The sequence below is a fragment of the Chiloscyllium plagiosum genome, chromosome 19 (genome assembly GCF_004010195.1).
Source record: "Chiloscyllium plagiosum isolate BGI_BamShark_2017 chromosome 19, ASM401019v2, whole genome shotgun sequence".
Classification (NCBI taxonomy): Eukaryota; Metazoa; Chordata; class Chondrichthyes; order Orectolobiformes; family Hemiscylliidae; genus Chiloscyllium; species Chiloscyllium plagiosum.
Window position 1 is genome coordinate 44,980,585 of NC_057728.1, and position 19,985 is coordinate 45,000,569.

Consider the following 19,985-nt stretch of genomic DNA (forward strand, 5'->3'; position numbering starts at 1 on the left):
CCAGCCTCCCCACTACTCTTGACCCACTCCAATTTGCCTATCAGACCAATAGATCCATGTCTGATGCCATATCACTTGCCCTTCACTCCTCCCGAGAACATCTTGACACCAAGAGCAGCTATGTAAGAATCCTACTCATTGACTACAGTTCAGCCTTCAACATTATTATCCCCTCGAGACTGATTACTAAACTTTGTGATCTAGGATTAAGCCCCACTCTCTGCAACTGGATCCTCAGTTTTCTGACCAACAGGCCACAATCAGTGAAGATTGGGGACAATATTTCATCCTCACTAACACTCAACACTGGAGCACCCCCAGAGGTGCATACTCAGCCCCCTACTCTACTCACTGCATACCCTTGACTGCGTCACTAAATACCAGACTAATGCCATTTACAAGTTCGCTGATGACACCACCAGAGTTGGTCAAATCTCCGATGGCAATGAAAGAGACTACCGACAGGAGGTGGGAGAGCTGGAAAAATGGTGCACTGAGAACAACCTAGCTCTCAATGCCAGCAAAACCAAGGAACTCATTATTGACTTTCAGTCGGGTGTTAGCTATGCTTCCCTACACATTGACAGCACAGAGGTGGGACAAGTGGAGAGTGTCAAGCTCCTGGGAGTGGTCATCAACAACAAGCTTTCTTGGACTCTTCATGTGGATTCCCTGGCTACAAAGGCCCAACAACATCCCTTCTTCCTCAGGTAGCTGAGAAAATTTGGCATGATGGCGAATACCCTTGCCAACTTTTATAGGTGTGCCACCAAAAGTATTCTGTCTGGATGTATCACGACCTGGCAAATGTACAATTCAAGATCGGAGACAGTTACAGAGAGTGGTGAACTTATCCCGGACATTAACAAAGGCCAACCTCCCGTCTTTAGAATCCATCTACCAGGCCCACTGTCAAGGAAAGACTGCCAGCCTTCTCAAAGATCCATCCCACCCTGGCACTGCTTTTCTACAACATCTACCATTGGGCAGAAGGTACAGAAGTCTGAACACACACACCAGCCGGTTTTGAAACAGTTTCTATCTTACTGTTGTTAGAATACAGAATGGACTCACAAATTTTTAACATTCGCCTGTACCTATGTTTTGACTTTTGCTGCTGTTTATCTATTATTTACTTATCTATGCTGTTTAACTGTGCGATCTGCCTGTATTGTTTGCAAGACAAAGCTTTTCACTGTGCCTCGGTACATGTGACAATAAATTCAATTCAATTCAATGCAGTGGTGCAGATGGAACCAACCTATATGCCTTCCTACAGAAAGCAGAAACAAAGAAATCTCATCTGGATCTTACGAATGCAATGCCACACAGTATAGGCAAGTCACACCCATATTACACACATCACCTTTCGGTAAAATGTCCATCTAAAGGGTCATCTAATATTGTAAAGCCTATTTATTTTACTGCAAAATTATGACTAAAATGGAACCAACTTGATGAACCATTTAGACTATGCTGGTGCATCAGCTTCATAGGAAACCTTCTGCTGTGACACCTCTCTCTCATCACTTCCCGTCTCTGCTACTCTATTTCTCATCTGTAATTATTTCTTCCAAATTTCCATTTTAAACAAAAACAGAAGAGTACCTGGACTCAAAACATTTACTCTACTTTTCCCTCCACAGATGTTGCCTGAACTATTAGGTTTTTCTGGCATTCTTTGTTTTTGTTTCAGATCTCCAGCATTCACAGTTCTTGACTTTAAAATTCTACTCCTTCTTTTCAAATTCCTCCATGGCTTTGGCCCTCTCAATATCTGTCTTCTTGAGCCACATAACCCTCTGAGATACATGTTCCTCTAACTCTGACCCTTGCGCACTCCCAATGTCAACTGCTTCACAATTGGCAGTTGTGTTTCAGTTGCCAAGGCCGCAAACTCTGGAACTCTTTCCTTAATTTCTCTACAACTCTCTGCTTCATCTTACTTCTTTAAGACAAATCAAACATTCCTCTTTGACCAAGCATTTGGCTATCCTAATTAATATCCCCTTATGTGGCTCGCTGTCATATTTTATTTGAAATGCACCTTGGGATATTTCATTAAGGCGTTATAAAACTAAGAGGTGTTGTTGTTTTACAGTTATTATAAGATCTAAACAAGCATAGCATGATGCACCATCCATGTGAATATAATGACAATTAACATCAACGAAGTGCCAATATATTTCGCGCCAAAATTCTTTACTCACTAATACAACAGACTATGAATGGACAGACACAGTACAACACAGGACAGCAACAAGAACAGAAAACAAATAAATTAGACCTGCAGAAAGAAAAACTAGACAACAACACAGACAACACAGAAGCATGGATAAAAAGCTTATTTGACCAACCTTTAACAAACACTGAAAAAACCGTCTTAGTAAGAGGATTAAATTGCAACTTCCAGGATGCAGACAAGAAAAATTTCTTAGCAGCATTAGAAACAACACTGAAAGACAAGCAACTCACAGAAAAACCCAGCAAACAATCAGACCAACAGTTGCACCAACATTAAGCAAGAAAAAGGAAGGAAGCACACTCAATACACAAGAAAGGAAAGCACTAGAAGGACTGAAAAAGAAACATTGTTATCCTATCTGCAGATAAAGAACATTTGACAGTCATTTTAAATTAAAGAGACTACATTAAGAAAGCAAACGCATTACTTGCAGATGCCAACACGTGGTGATAGTCCCAACTCTACAACTGGAGAACCAAATCACAACCCTACTCAAAAATCTTCAGAAATCTGGAGAAATAAATAAGACTGACTTCCAAAAAATGAAACCAGATGGATCCAACACACAACACTTTTATGGATTACCCAAAATTTCCAAACCAGGAGCCCCCCTCAGACCCATAGTCTCGCTACCTGAAACACCAACTTACAGATTGGCCAAGTAGCTACACCAAAGACTAAAGCACTTAGTAGAAGACTCACTCTACTCCATCCACTCCACCCAAGAATTCCTGAAGACCATCAAATACACCAAGATAGAAGATGATGAAATAATGGTCTCCTAAGATGTAACATCCCTGTTCACATCCATCAATATCAACCTGGCCAAGGAAACAATGATTAACTATTAGAAGAACCTAGGACACACCAAACACCACAACTTCATCAACAAGGACAATATCATCGAGCGAATGGACCTATGCCTTACCACCCACTTCACCTTCAACAACAAAACCTACAGACAAAACCAACGGAACACCCATGGGATCTCTGATATCAGGGTTCTTAGCAGAGATAGTAATGCAGAGACTCAAACAAACAGCTCTGCCAACCATCCAACCCAAACTTTGGGTCCATTACATGGATGGCACCTTTGTCATTACTAAATGAAACAAATTAGAAGAAATCTTCAAAACCATCAATAATATCCTTACCGGCATAAAATTCACTAAAGAGGAGGAAAAAAACTACAAACTGCCATTCCTAGAAGTCACAGTACAGCGAACAGACAATGGGGAACTTCAAACCAGTGTCTACAGGAAAACAACATATACGGAACAAATACTGAACTACAGAAGCAATCATCCCAACACTCACAAATGAAGCTGCATTAGAACATCATTTCAATGAGGCACTGCACACTGCAGCACGGAGGAACTATGAAAAGCAGAGGACACAGTTATTCAAAAAGAATGGGTACCCAATGAACACTGTCTGCTGATTACTCAGCAGCAAACCCAAACAAGCAGACAAAACACACCCAGAAACCCTAGCCACTCTCCCCTACATCAAAGACATCTCAGAAATCACTGCCAGACTACTCAGACCTCTTGGCATCATGGTAGCCCACAAACCCAGCTAATTATCTTGAAAGATCCTATACAGACAACAAGCAAAACTGTAACAAAGACTACATTGGATAAATAGGTAAAAAACTAGCCACCAGGATACATGAACATCAACTAGCTACAAAAAGACATGACCCACTCTCACTAGTATCTTTACATACAGATGAGGCAGGACACCACTTCGACTGGGACAACACATCCATCCTAGGACAAGCCGAACAGAGATATACATGAGAATTCCTGGAAGCATGGCATTCCAACTGGAACTCTATCAACAAACACATTGACTTGGATCCCACTTACCACCTCCTGAGAAAAAAAGGAAATGACATCACAACAGGAAATGATGTCATTCACAGTAAATGATATCACCACAAGAAATGACACCACAAACATAAGGAAACCTCAATACATAAATAGAAAATGGGCCATCCCACCAGTGCTTCATCTGGAGGCTCGCTGATGATGTTGCCTAGTATGGTGATGAACCGTCTGAAAACAAATCTTCCAGCTCAGCGAGTAAACCTACATCCAGAACCTCAACCTGAGCTACAAAGCTTTTCAAAACCTGCTAGGCACCAATAGGTGAACAAAAAAGCTGGCAGGCAAAACCAGTATTTTTTTATATAAGTAAAGCTATCAAATATGAATATTTTGAAGTCAAAAAGTAAAATGGAAGGAAAATGATACCTGAACATAGTAATATATGGGATTATTCATGTTCTTGTTCATAATATTTTAATAATCTTCATTTCATTTCCTTAAGTTTCAACAAACAGTGTGACTAAAATTACCTAGAGCTGAATATAAGAATAAATTCTTCAAATCCCACTAACAATGAGGAACTGCCACAATGCATAAAATCATCAATATTTTGTCGCAAGTTGTCAAATATGTAATGAAGATGACTGCAGTCCCTTAGCTGTCATACATACCTGGAAAATTTAAGCCCCAGTTTCATACTTGGGAGCAAAACAAAAATTCACATAATGAGAATATTGTAAAATTGGTTTCTGAGTTTCAATGGAGCAACTCTGGAAGTTAACCAGATATATTCAAGCCATGATCTGGCTGTGCACAGCCACAATTTAAAATAATTATCCTAATTTAAAAATAGGAAACTTCTGCTATTGGTCTCTTTATTGAAATGCAATGTGTGACTTGGATTCAGTCCACAAAATTTAAGTCCTCCCAACTCAATGGTAAGAAATTTTATTGCTTAGCATGTAAATACGCAAAGGGTTTTGATAACTGAGCAAGCACGATATATTTCAAGACCGGAATAATTAAGCTAAGCCAGCAATTTTTTTGTGATTGGCTTAGAAGGGATTATTTTTATTTCATTGTGAATAAATACATGGTGTGCATTAGGAAAATCAGAGCAGGGTAAAAACAATTATACTTTTACTTTGAGTATAGCTTCTTAGCATTTGTGAAAGGGGCTATGTCAGTCAGTGATATCAGCACTCAGCGAATTGGAGGCTGGATCTATAAAGTTCCAGATACGATGGTAACTCTTACCATCCTCCATATATAGATATGTTCAATAAAGCTTGCTGCTGTTCACTTGCAGGAGTGTAGATCTCACATCGTGACAGTCAGTATCTTGTTAAAGTTAGCATTTCACTATGTAAGAAAGTGTTCCATTAGACAGCTACATACCATATGAAAGATCAAAGAAAGAGGCTCTTCCTCCTGGAATTTCATGTTATTTCATCTGTTGCCAGTGTCAAATCTGATTCTCTGTGGAATTTGAAGACATCCATTTTGTTCACAGAAATAAAGCTGACATGCTGTAGAGATGAGAGTGTTCTAGAATGAATGCCCCTGCAACAATGATGTAATCCGCATTTAATCTGATTCCCTAGTGATGAGCAACTGTTTAAAGTAAGCCTGTCTGAGTTTGCTGTTTGGAATGTTAAACATATATAATCCCTAGCATGACAACCAGGAGGTCCTGGAAGTGCAGAGCAATTGTCACCACCTGAAAAGAAGAAAAGATGGATTAGAACTGAGAGATGATGTTTGGTATTTATTAGTGATATTGTGGTGCTTAAGAAGATAAATGGAGCCAGACTGTCATCCCTGACCAATTAATCAGAAAATTCTGGAAATGTTCATCGGATCTAGCAGCATCTGTACAGGGGAAAACAGAGCTAACATTTCAGATTTTGAACTCTCTATCAGTGAAATCTACTCCAGCAATTAACTTTCAAAATAAATATCATACAATAATGTAATATAAAATGTGCGTTAATAATTATAGTATTTTTACATGAAAAGTAGAATATTAGTGATGTTATGTTAACTCTATTTTTTTTCACATGATATAGAGTACAAAAGGTACACATGATAATGTATAATATAAATCACATGAGTTCTTATGAGTTTCTGTAAATATTACTCAATTATCTTTTGCACAATTTGCATTATCAAATATCTTTATGAGACCATAATGTGTAGGAGCAGAATTAAACTATTTGGTCCATCGTCATGGCTCCTTAGACACTGCAAGCCTTTGTGGTTTCCCTTGCTTTTTAATACACAGAATCTTCAGTGTGAAGTTGAGGCTGCCAGACTCTATATCTTGTTTTGCTTTTTAGCACAAATGGATAGGCAGGCAGCTACCCAGAATGGAGAGCACTCAGCAGTCATAGGAATGGACATGTCACTAGACAGCATTGCCCTAAATCAACATCACACCCATAGCATGTGCCAGAGCTTACACAACGAGCACACTGCACATGCTGCAAGCAAATGGCCATGTCTAAAAGTCAAAGTGGAACAGACCTTAGTGGGGTCATGAATCTGCAGTCAATTATGGGATGCTACCACAGTCAGTACAGATGTTTGTCTGATCTTAATCCAGGATTGCCATGATCAATCAGGTGCTTGGTTCAATCATAGTCTAGACATCAGAGTCTTTGCAGTTTAGTGATTGGACCATGGTCAAGCCTGCAGGTTAAATCCAGGGATTACTTGTAGGTCAGTTAGGATGCTGTGGAGATATCAGTCTTGGGGCTGAGTTTTTCTCAGTCCGCACTGGCCTGCTCAAAATTCACAGTCACTCTGACCATGACCTGGGATAATGAATATGAAACAAGGGCACAGCAATTCACAGTGCCATAGGCTCTGAGTATAAAATTATAGGAGGAAGTTCAACAGAAATGGGGGAGTTTGAAAGGTGATTGAGACCAAAGGGATAACAGATATGAAAGCTGGGATGGGAATGTTAGCTTGTATCTCAGGTCAAGCCTATAAATCATTCAACAAACCTCAAAGTTCAACCTTGTTATGTTATTCTGAAATTCAACTGTGCAATGACTATATGAAATGGCTGACACCACATGCAAAGCGAGTGGAGTAAGTCACTGTTTTTTTTCCCTTCAGTGATGGAGTAAATTGTTTGGAATCTGAGGCCCCGCTCGGGGTAGTGACAATTCATGACTGCAATGATTCAGTAATGCCACCTATCACAATTCAATTTAAACTCCATTGGCATTGTCCAAGAATACACATTAATATCTATGGCCTCAAAGGAATCATAACCAAAGCATTATGCACATTAATTGCCTCCTTGTCATGTAAGCAAAACAAATGTAACCAGTTAAAGCAATATTTATATTTCAGAAACACATTCCATACCTAGGACTGGAAAACAATGCTTCACATCTGCCACATTCACATGGTGAACTGTAAGTATGCAAGAATGTGATGTTTGAGGATATTTCTTTTAGCAGAGGTAGGCTCTTCTGTCACTGGAAGAATCTTATTCTCACAATATGAATGAAAACACTGTTGTACAATTTACATTTGGATAATATTACATATCTCAGGTTTCCTTATGAAGACATGACATTGATCTCCTTATGAAGTTCCCATGACATAATACACATGATTGAGTGTGAGGACTCAGAAGGTGCTTCCATAAAATTATTTTGTCTTTCTGACCTACAGATTATCTGCTCCCACATCTAATGTAGACATTGTTAGAGCCTGAGTTCTTATTGGCCTTGTTTCAAGTCTGAAAACAGCAAAGAAGGAGGCAGCAACTACAGCAAGACCTGCGCTGCCTACAGGAGCTGCTACACAGCCTGCTAAGAGAGAAGCTGCAGGTCAAGATCTACTGAGATAGCGAAGGAGCATGATGAGATCCCATATCAAGTGTCCTCACTGTCATTTTCTCCAACTTTCTGAAAGAGAGCATGGGCACAAATTAAGGATTATTGGACCATCATCATCATTGAATGGTTTTGTCTTCAGGACTTGTGCTCAGGATGATTGTGCCGATTCTAATCACAGCTTTCCTGACTTTTTAAGACACCAGTTTGTTTCAAGGAGAAACAAAGAACCTGTGTAGAATGTCCCAATCCTCGACCTATATATGGATCCGAATTGTAACTGATGTCATTTTCTCCAGATCTGAGTAATGCCAGAGTAATGCATCATCTTGCATGAGAAGCCAGAGATAATGGAAGGAAACAGCCGTCACTGCTCATATTGTGAACTCCAGGCATAGCCTCTTCAAATTGGTGAAACTACAAATGTACGTATTTCTTTCTTAGTGACCCTCTTCTCATCTCCACGAGTTTTGAACTTTCCTGAGTCACCAGGCAAACATCCATCTATGTTTGAATCTGCATACGTTTTCCCCTGCTCCAAGCATATTGAGTAAACATGTCAAGTCTCCCCATGGAAGCCAAGATCCTACTGATAATCAATGATCTCTCCTCCTCCCTTATTACTCCTTTTCTTTCAGTACTTTATCATTTCATCCTTTATCTGTTAAGTTTCCCTTCACAACTGTTGTTCCTTATGAATCCCAACATTTTGCCTCAAAGCCCTACTATTAAGTTCCTCTTCTCTCCGTCAGTAGTAGTAGCCCTTGATAACCACCACCCCTTTGATTACTGGAGGTCACAGCCCAGGACTGATCATGGCTCACACCCTTGAGCAACTTAGCTGGAGAGCCGTACAGCTGTACAGCTCCCACCCCTCTTCCTACTCTCATCAGACCAGTCACACTGTACTCACAGAGTGGGTTGTGGACCACTCCTTGGACTGTAGATATATGGGCCCCTTGGTCTTGACAGCCCCAAATGTCAGAATGACCTTGTCCAAACCCTTGGACCAACATTGGAAGCTGCCCTTGAGTTACTCTTAAACTTTGAGACATAGCTGTTTGCTTGAAGAACATGCAATGTGTTTGTTGCGTAAGGTGCTGGAAGATGGTGAAAGTGTAACACTGACGTGGTGCCGAACATCAACATGTCCACTCCTTTTAACCAATTGCTGGTGACAGCACTTTGTCTTCTCAACCAGAGCTTGCATGCTCGCAATATGTCCATCCTGCCTGACTTTGTGTCTGCGCAGAAAGGCAAGGCAGAATATAAATATTGTGAACCTGTAAGCTCTGGTTGAGAAGACAAAGTGCTGAATGCAAGGCAAGACATAGCAGGGCAAGGCAAGGCAAGGCAGCAAGACACTAAGTGAGTTAGTGGTCAGAGAGGGAGTGAGGATTCCTGAGATGCAGGCTGGCCAAACCAGGAGCTGAGTGCTTGTCTCTCTGTGTAAAATGTAAAATTGAAATGCAGAAATGAACTCTAAGTGAATTGGAGATATGCCATGCTGTTGGGCTGGGGTGAATTGTCAAGACCATGGAAGTGGGATGCATGCAGCCACTGGCCATGTAATGTGCCTTGAGAGGTTGATGCCAGGTCTCCAAGACAGAGGTCCAGAGGAGCAAGCAGTGAGCTTAAATTGCCAGGTAACCTCTCTAGCTTTCATGTCAGGAACTCTCAGCATCTAGCATCAATCCAACAGGTGGGAAAATGAAACCTGCAGATTGCTGAGGTTAGATTAGTAATAACGAGGGTGAAAATCTACAATAATTCATGCAATTAGGCTTTTCTCCACTTACTGGTGAGAATCTTGTCCTGTCAACCAACACTTGGTTGGAAAATAGAACGTTTAGATCTTGATGTTAGGAAGATCTTCATGGAACATCTCACCCAAGTTTCTCAAAGTTCTTGCTATGACTGAGTCATTTAGGGAAGATTCCATTCAAGTTGAATAGTTTATTCTCGGTATTTGAAGAGATGTTCGTATAAAATGTGCTAGTCAGAATATTTCAAGAAAATAATAGTAATTTATGTATTTGAATATTCACTCAACTAGAGTGCCATTTATGCACTTATCATTTTGCATACTGTGCAATGTTTCATTAGCGTAAGCTTATGAATATTAAACTGACACTTTGCAAATTAACAAGACTCATTTGGTACAGTTACAGCATCTGATGCTTTGCTCTGGCAACAATTCCCTGGTATACTGAAAGACAAAGATAATGGCTGAATTATAGGATCGTAAAAAGTCACTCATGCTTAATCATTTGTTCACAGCTCACTAGGATTTAATTGTTTTCAAGAAATAATTGTATAAATAAATTATTCTATTTTAGCTTAAAAGTTACTTAGCTGTGAGGAGCAAAGTAATTAAATGTAAAATGTGAGCCAATATTTGAGTTAATAATTTGAAAAATATATAAAGGTATAGACAATTTGTTGTACACTCCATCATGCCCACTTCTTGCCCCATTTAGTCCTCCATGGTTACATCCAAGTACCAAACTTCTCTTTGCCAGCTAGCCTGGAGAGCATTGGCCCTTGTTCCTCTTGTATATTGTGCATAAGATGCTGTGGTGGACCAACAGGATGTGCTATCTTGTGGGGAGGGAAATTCCTTCTCTACTGTTGAGATGAACAGAGATGCCAACATGTTCAATGGTCTCAAGTATGAATTCATTCCAGAAAATTCAGGCATCTATAATACGTTGCCAAAACTTTTGAACAGAACTCTATTAACAAACTATCCTTTTCCTTCTGTCAAATGTTCCTAATTTATAGAGTTTATAATGAAGTAACAGCTGTGAGATACACAACTAACAGAACTATTTTAGTTCTTCATTGCTATTCCCTAATCCGGTAAAAACATTTCTGTTTTAAATTTATACCTAAACAAGTATATTTGGCAATTTTTGCATTGGTTACAACATTAAAACTACAGTTGGACTCAATGTCATAACACTGACCCATATCCCAATAATATTTGTACTCCAAAAGTAACTTATTGTGTAACTATGAGTGAGCTTGATGCAATTAAAAAACACTTTGCCAGTGCATTTATTATTTGAATTTTGATGATTTAGTCAGCCATGCTTGATTGAACAATACAAATCAAATTCAATAAATTTTTGACATTTACCTATTATAAGGTGGTTTGCTATTTATAGTTACTTATGGACAGTGAAGAGAATTTCATGAAAAGATTTCATCGACAATGTTTTTGTTGCAATGACAAATTTGACAAATTGGTCAGTGATTACATGCTGTCTGTGGAACCTTGCTGGCTGCTATTCATAGCTATGTGTTGATATGCAATGACATTGAGTTTGAGGTTGTTAGTAAGTTTGAATCTTGCTGAAGATTTGACATGACCTATATTAGTGTAAATCCTTCCTTTGTATGTTTGGCTAGCAAACTTAGAGCGGGCCGAATGAGTGCTTGAGATGATTGATTTTTTTCAAGGAGTTTTTCAAAAGTAAAGAATGGAGCACCAAAAATGAATAAGTTTTGGGAAAGCATCACAGATGGTGGTAGCTGCAAGGCACAAAGTTTTGCCACTTTGGGGAAAGGGAATGAAAGTATACAGTTATAGCATTATCTAGTTCTCAATTGATGCTATTATCCTGTCAATCATGTAGGATGGAATTCATAGTCAGCAGTCATGAGTTCCTGTCAGTTTAATAAAATGTGAAGTAAAAATGTGACAGTCTAATGCTAGACAAATCACATTTATCATCTATGGAATTCAAACGTGTTAAAGCACAAGCATGTGATCAAAGATGTGAGACATGGGGAAGCAAAGTTGTCACGTCTACATAATGTGCTTTACCTCAATAATGTGTTCCACTTAATGTCTTCTGGAAAGCTAGAAAGACAGAGCCTGCAGTAATATCTTTTGGTCTTATTTCTAAAGCTACTCAAATGCCTACCATTTATAGAGAGCTTGCCACGTTGAGGGAAAGGTCATATTGCTTGCCTATAACTGCAAAAGTGTTTTCTTTAATACTTTGAGGAAATAATTATCATGTGCTTAATGGTTAAGGCATTTTGTTGACATTGCGCAGTTTTAAATTTGTAAAGTGTTGAAATACCTCTGTTGATTTTGTGGTGAGATATAACAAAGGATTTGAATAGTTCTAATCTGGAATACAACTGAAGTGAAAGGCTCTGACTTGGTGAAGGATGCATCCCCTGTTCCTTCACTGGCTTTGTTCTTGGAGCTGAGACTCTGCAGTGTAGAGCTCTTCCTGACAGAGATTCACTGGGTACCACTAATGCCTGCATAAGAGAAGAGAGGGAATGAATTGTGTAAGAGCGATAAAATATTGTGCATATTAAGAATAAATTAACACTGGTGTTACTGGGAGAACAACACAATACAGCACAATGAAGCTTATTGCTATTGAGGTCACCCTGTCCCTATATGAGCAATTGTGGACTTTTTTGATGTCATTGGAAATTTTCTCCTCAGATGGAGTCGGGAGCCTAATAACTGCTTCCTGATTGTCTTGGCCCCCTCAGTTTAGCTGTAGACTACTTTTATTTCCCCTGCAGTGAGATAAAAGGATGTATTAAGTATGCTGGAAGTAGATGGAAATTCAGTCAGTGGTGTTGCATGAGCAGTAGAGGTGGTGAGGTGCCCCATTGAGTGAGTAGGAAATGGAGAAGGCAGTGGGGTGGAGGAAGTCAATAGTTTGAGAGGGTGGGGTGGGTGAGAGCCATTGAGTAGATCTGATTCAAGCAACAGTGAGAGTTGTAATCTATGAGGGAAAGAGTAGAGTGGTAGAGTGAAAGATAACCCTTTGAGTATAAGGCAACAGAGAGAAGATAGTGGCACTTACCCTTGCAGAGCGCAAGGGTAAACTTCTTCTTGCAACTGCTGGGTATTTCTTTTAACCAGGGATTAAGTACTGAGCCAGGATGCATGTGGATGTTCGGCTTTCATTTGGAAGTCTATAGGAAAAAGGATGGCCCTCATTTTCACCACCCAACCCAGCAGCATCCCCACATTCTGTCTAAGTGGGCAGCAGGTTTTGTTTTTGAGCCATATTCTCAGTGACAATGGTACAACACTGCAGTGTGGAGCAGTTCCTGCTTGTAACATCGAACAAATCATGCAACTTTAAACAAGGTGTCAACAGTGTGAACGCTGGAAAGTCCTGGCAATGGTGAGAACCATGAAAAAGAAATTATCAACCAGTTCAACCTGAACTCCATTAATCAGTCTCTCCATCGATCCCTGCCACCGTTGTCTTGAGAAAATTGATCAGGGTACTGTATTTCAGGTTAACTTGATCCACATCATCCATATGTTCCTGTAATTCCTCCATTGAGTTGGCAAGCAGAATAATGACACTGGTATATCAAAGATTCAAAATTCACTGCTACCAGTTAGTATTCCATCTTTGTATACAGAAAATGTATTCTCAGACCATCCCTGAATCGATGGTGAATAACTGCTGAGGAAACACTTCTATCTAACTCCCCTTGTGACTGAATTATTGCCATGCTGGATATATGTTGCGCCTGCCCCTTTATTGTTGTAATACAGAAGCTACCATATATTTCTCACCTCACAACTCTGTATTTTCTATTGAGTGTCTCAGTGGTTAGCACTGTTGCCTCACAGCACCATGGACCTGGGTTCAATTCTGCCCTCAAGTGACTATCTGTGTGGTGTTTGCACATTCTCCCTGTGTTTGTGTGAGTTTCCTCTGGGCTCTAGTTTCGTCCCACAGTTAAAAATATGCAGGTTAGGTGGATTTGCCATGCTAAATAGCCCACAGTGTCTAGAGATGTGCAGGCTGGATGGATTAGGCAAAGCAAATGTGAGGTTACAGGGATATTGTAGAGATCTGGTGTGGCCTAGATGGGCTGAATGGCCTGCTTGCACCCTGTAGGGATTCAATGATATTTTCAAAGCTAGCATCAGACAAATATCAACTGTCAATTTAGTTAAATCTAAATTTAAGTGCAAATAAGTTGTTTTATCATGTTTAATAGTTGAAATGTCGATCCCACATTCTCTGCCTGTGCCTACCACCCTTTATGCTAAACAAGGGGAGGTCGTTTTGCTCACAAGTTTCTGCATGTTCTGCTTGCTGACAATGTGTCACCCTTGATTCAGCAGTAGCAATTTGCTAATGGATAGTACTTTCATTTCAATTTAAAGGTTCTGGGAGTATATCTCACTCAAGGGACCTGAGTACTCAATGAGCACAGGTACTTCTGTGGAGAATTAAAGAATTGCAGCAATGTCAGAGCATCTGTTTTTGGGAACCTGACATCTCAGCTATCTACTCAATACTTCACTCAAAAAAGAACAGAACGTTTTCCTGCTGTCTTGGGCAATGTTTCTCCTTCAATCAATGTTACCATAAAATAAAAACAAATGATTTTAGTATTGAATTTAATTGGCTGTTTTATTTGATTGCCTAATATCGGTGAGCATGTTTAACAATAATTCATTGTTATGGTGCTTTGAGACATTCTGTAAGCATGATAAGGCATGATATAAATATATGTGATTTATCACAACAGTTGAAAAACATTTCCCTTTATAAACATTGGGCACTTTCTACAAAAGGTTAAATAAACAGCACTATTTGCTGTAAAAAAAATGTTTTAATCATTCTATTTATAATATCCACTTGCTAATATTGTAAAAATTGTTTGATGTTCCTCATTATTACATTCCATAAAATTGCCAGTTGTCCATACAATGACATCGCACAGAGTGAAGGAAGGTTTGCTGCATTATCTTGTTTCTTTCATTCAGTTATTTTTCCTTTAAACCTGTCCAACTGAAGCCATTGTAAATTAGAGATGCTCATATTTGGAGTATGGTTTTACAAAATATGAGCATACCTTATTTATTTTGGCAGTGGCTAAATCAGATAAAAGACAAATAAATTATATTCACCTTTATAATAGTCTGTTATTGCATTCCAGTTCAACTTCTCTCTTCCATTACTGTAATCCTTCATTTTGTTTTTATTTTCTCCCAGAGCTGGTTCAAAGGATTGGCTTCAATTAAGTTTTTATCCAGAAAGTCACCAGTCTGTAACACTTCATCATCAAATTCAGCATTAGTTTTCCCTGGAGCAATATTGTACTATTTATTAGAAGTATTATTTTTTATGTCCCATTTTTAATATGTATTTTATTTTCTCCTTTTCAATCTGCTTCTCCCTTGGTTCAGCTCTATTCTTACTGATAAAGTGGACAGGAAACCGGTTTCTAGGGTTTTACTTATAATATTATTGGTCTATTTTTTGCTGCAGTAATGAAGTCAATGTGACTGATCTGGCGTGTTTCCAAATGTCCTGTGTGGCAAAGTGCCCGATCTCCATTTGGCATATTCTATTGGTACAGGTGTAATTGAGAAATCAAACTGCAGCACTTCACAGTATCACCATTCATCAAGCCTAGTCTTTTACAATACATAGTACGTGTGACACAGATCCTTCTCTGCTGATATTTGGAGCAAAAGAACACTGTGAAATTCCTTTTAAATGTATTAATTGGGGACTTGGTTTAATAGTTTAGCCTTTTGTACTTTTCACATCATTTTGGTATGAGTACTGCATTCTCCACTGCTTCACTTTTCAGTGTATTTTATTCAATCACCCAGTGTATTACATTTGATATTGAATTCAGCTTGAAATGCTTTCTTCCTCCATTGAATACCTTTAAGGCCTGTACTTGGTTTCAAGTTCTTGAAAGTGGCTCTTCTTTCATCACAATTAGCCATGATTTTCAAGACAGCAATAAGCAAAATGTATACTTCCCAAACTAATAGACACCAGACAAAATTACAATTGCTTCAGACTCTAAACCTTGATGACAGACTAATCAGTAAAGGTGACTTACACTAGCTTCTTTATACTGCAATTGTTTATCGGTCTGAAAAGGATTAGCTTTTTCACGTTTGAAATATTAATTGTTGAAGATGTCAAATCATGTTAAATAAAAGACATTGGCCTGGGGCCAAAGACTGCTTGTCGACTCATCTGTTTATCCTGCCATTTCAAGATCAAGATGGCAAGGTGTAAATTACAGAGACAAAGAGTATAATGGATCCGGACTTTGTAGACAGTTTGTTGACTTATGTGTGGTCAAAATAAGGAGGCAAAACTGTATCTTGATAGAATAATGTTGAACAAGCTATTTAGTTTACAGTCACCTGATTTGCTTTAAGTTTGGCGTTGGGAATTCCGACTGTCACTCTACGGAGTGAAACTAAATTTGTTAAAACATTTACTAGCTGTGCCATGAGAGGTTCAATATAATCTGATCAAACCTAATGATTCATAACTAAACAACAGAAGTGACAAATTCCATTATTTGCTCTGGGAATCACATGCATTATTGACCCACTCCCATTGAAAATAATGGAGGGGAGCCTCTGCAATTTATGATTGTGACATTCAGGCCAGTGCTAATTACACTGCTAAATGGCTGCACACTCAGCAGGTTTGTGGAGAATTTTGAATCAATCAGGTCAGATGCATCTCAACATGTCTGGGCAGGTGGGACCTTTGAACTAGGGACACTTGATCCCCCTTCAATTGATTTGTATGGCACTGGTGCCAATTAAATGTGGCCAAAGCCACAACTCTTGAAGGGGAGTCTGATTCTCACTGCAGCAGCTAATTCAACCAAGTGAGATTCACATTAGGAGCAAGAGAAACCCAGTGTAATGCCAAACCAGTACAGAGGGAACTTACCCTGATCCTTGCATGCAGTGCCTTCATGAAAGAGGTTGAAAGGGGAAGAAAAGGAAACTGTACCAGGAGGTCATAGACATAGACATGAGATTCAGTCCTCATGGACGTGAATACAGTGTGTGAAGAAGTTCAATGATGTCATTTATAATTATTATTCTTTACATGAGATGTCATTGAATCATAGAGTTACATAGCGTGGAAACAGACCCTTTAGTCCAACTCACCCATGCTAACCAGATACCATTTGCCAGCATTAAGCCCATATCCTATTCATACACCCATCCAGATGCCTTTTAAAGGTTGTAATTGTACCAGGCTCATGCACCACTATCTGCGTGAATAAGTTGCTCCTCAGCTTCCATTTAAATCTTTCTCCTCTTACCTTAAACCTATACTTTCTAGTTTTGCACTCCCTTACCAGGGAAAAAGACCTTGGCTGTTCACCCCATCCATGCCCCTCATGATTTTATAAACCTCTATAAGGCCACCCCTCAGCCTCTGATGCATCAGGGAAAATACCCCCAGCTTATTCTGCCTCTCCCTGTAGCTTAAACACTCCAACCCTGACAACATCCTTGTAAATTTTTTTCTGCACCCTGTCACATTTAACAATATCTTTCCAATAGCAGGGAGTCCAGAATGGAATGCAGTATTCCAAAAGTGGCCCAGCCACTGTGCTGTACAGCCACAACATAACCTCTAATTCCTATACTCAATGCACTGACCAACACCCTCTTCCGGTCTACTTGTGATTCCACCTTCAAGGAACTATGAACCTGCAGCTCAAGGTTTCTTTGCTTTTTCAACACTCCCCAGGGACCAACCATTAACTGAATGAAGTCATGCCCTGATTTGCCTCACCAAAATGCAGCACCTCATATTTATCTAAATTAAACTCCATCTGCCATTCCTCTATCCATCAGCCCATGTGATCAAGAACCCATTATACTCCAAGATAACCTTCTTCACTGTTCACTGCACCACCAATTCTGGTGGTGGGTGACACTGGTAGGGTCAGCATTTGTTAGTCTTCCTCAGTTGCCTTTGAACTGGGTGTCTTGTTAGGTCATTTCAAAGTGTAGATAAGAATCAACCACATAGAAACCCGGTAAGAATGGGGACTTCTTTCCCTCAATGGCATTAATGATCTAGAAGGGTTTTCATGACATTATATCTCTTGGTCACTATTAGTGAAGCTTTTAAAGTCCAGATTTTATTAGGTGAATTTAAATTCCACCAGCTGGCATGCTCAGGCAGAGCTGACTGCCTGCATTCCCTTGGAGAAAGCAAAGCTCAGCATCATTGGTAAAGCCATCACTGAGACTATGAGAAACAATGTTGCTGAAGTCATCCAGGATGACAGAATATTTCTGCCATTTGTATGTTTTTGACCCTAATTTACCCTCAACTTCCTTCTACCCCTGGTTTGCTGAGATCAACTCTCCTCTTGTCTATGGTTTCAAATAGCCACGACTGCACAGCTAACTGGCCAGTGACATCTGAGGGTGAAGACCCAGAGGAAGTCAAAACCTCTGAGGAAGAAGAACTGTCACTTAATCTGATGCTCACAGCCACCAGTTTAAATATTGGTATTGTGTATACTTTGGAGAGAATTACAGTGACACAATCTGCATGTGGACAGTCACCAGGTATAGTGATTTTCACCTAGGCCAAGGGGAAAGCAGACTACACACATTAGCTCCCTGAAGGTGAGATTTCACACAAATCTTGCTGCAGAGATTTCAGATCAGGATTTTGATCAGGCAGTTACAAGAAAAGGCTAATGAGCCTTTCCTGATTAAGGGCCTTTGCCCAAAAGGTCGATTTTCCTGCTCCTTCGATGCTGCCTGACCTGCTGTGCTTTTTCAGCACCACTCTAATCTTGACTAATCAGCATTAAGGAGAAAGTGAGGACTGCAGATGCTGGAGATCAGAGCTGAAAATGTGTTGCTGGAAAGGGTTGGGACTGAGAGAAGGTGGGGGGAGGGGAAATGAGGAAACTGAAGAAATCTGAGTTCATCCCTTGTGGTTGAAGGGTTCCAACCACATCAGCAGTAACACTGGCATCAGATCCACTCCCTCCACCTCCGACGCACAGTAGCAGCATTGTGTAGGATCTACAAGATGCGCTGCAGAAATTCACCAAGAATTCTGAGATAGTACTTTCCAAACCCCCAATCACTTCCATCTAGAAGGACAAGGGCAACAGATGCAAGGGGACACTGCAACCTAAAATTCCTCTCCAAGACATTCACAATCCTGACTTGAAAATATACCACCATTTCTTCAGTGTCACTAGGTCAGAATCCTGTAATTCCCTCCTTAACAGCATGACTGACAACACATAAACTGCAGTAGCTCAAGAAACGACCACCTTCTCAAAGGCATCTGGAGATGGGCAATAAATGCTGGCTCAACCGGTGACAACTACATCCCACAAGTGAATAAAACACTTAGCAGATTAACCAGAAAGCCTGCTGTCTTTGTCAGGGTGAATGGTGGAGTCCAACTCCTATTTGATAGGGGGTTTCATGCAAAGCTTGTGGAGTAACCTTGCAGTGTGAAAGTGGTCTCCAACTCCTGAAAATACTTCCTAGTCAAACATGATGCAACATCTGATGGTCTATTTCTCAATTTCCCCTACAGCACAGGCAGAAGCAGTTGGAGCATTGCATTAGAAGTGCAGACTGAGATCCAAATGAGCTTATTGGAATCATAGAATGTTTACAGCACAGAAGGAGGCCATTTGGCACACCATGATGATGTTCGCCCACTCCCCCTCCTGCCCCAGCAAGAGAACCTCACTTTGTGCTAATCCCCTGTAGATCTGCACACTTTTTCTTTACAAATAATGATTTGATTCCTTTTTGAAAGCTTTATTTGATTAGCCTCTACTACACTCTCAGGCAGTACACTCCATAACTTTCTGAGTCACAATATTTTTCCTGATGTGACGTTGCTTCTTTTGCCAATTGACAAGAGCCTGTATTCATTGATTCACAATTCTACCACCAAGGAAACAGTTTTGTTTTCCTTATCTACTTTCCAAACCAATCCATACTCTGAACTCATCTATTAAATCTCCTCTTAAGCTTTCCTTATGGAGTCATAGAATTATAGAGATATACAGCATGGAAACAAACCCTTCGGTCCAACCCATCCATGCCGACCAGATATTCCAACTCAATCTAGTCGCACCTGCCAGCACCCAGCTCATATCCCTCCAAACCCTTCCTATTCATATACCCATACAAATGCCTCTTAAATGTTGCAATTGTACCAGCCTCCACCACTTCCTCTGGCAGCTCATTCCATACAC

At 39.8% G+C, this 19,985-nt stretch overlaps 1 long non-coding RNA gene across 2 annotated transcripts in view; it reads right to left on the minus strand.

The window, feature by feature from the left end:
- LOC122559739 overlaps window positions 1-15,083 on the minus strand; it is a 75,935-nt gene extending 60,852 nt beyond the window's left edge. For both annotated transcript variants that reach the window (XR_006314530.1, XR_006314531.1), the window contains exons 1-3: window positions 14,860-15,083; window positions 12,029-12,215; window positions 5,476-5,797 (exon numbers count right to left, since the gene is read on the minus strand). This is a non-coding gene — a long non-coding RNA (uncharacterized LOC122559739). The remainder of the gene's footprint in view (window positions 1-5,475; window positions 5,798-12,028; window positions 12,216-14,859) is intronic.
- Window positions 15,084-19,985: the final 4,902 nt, after the last annotated feature.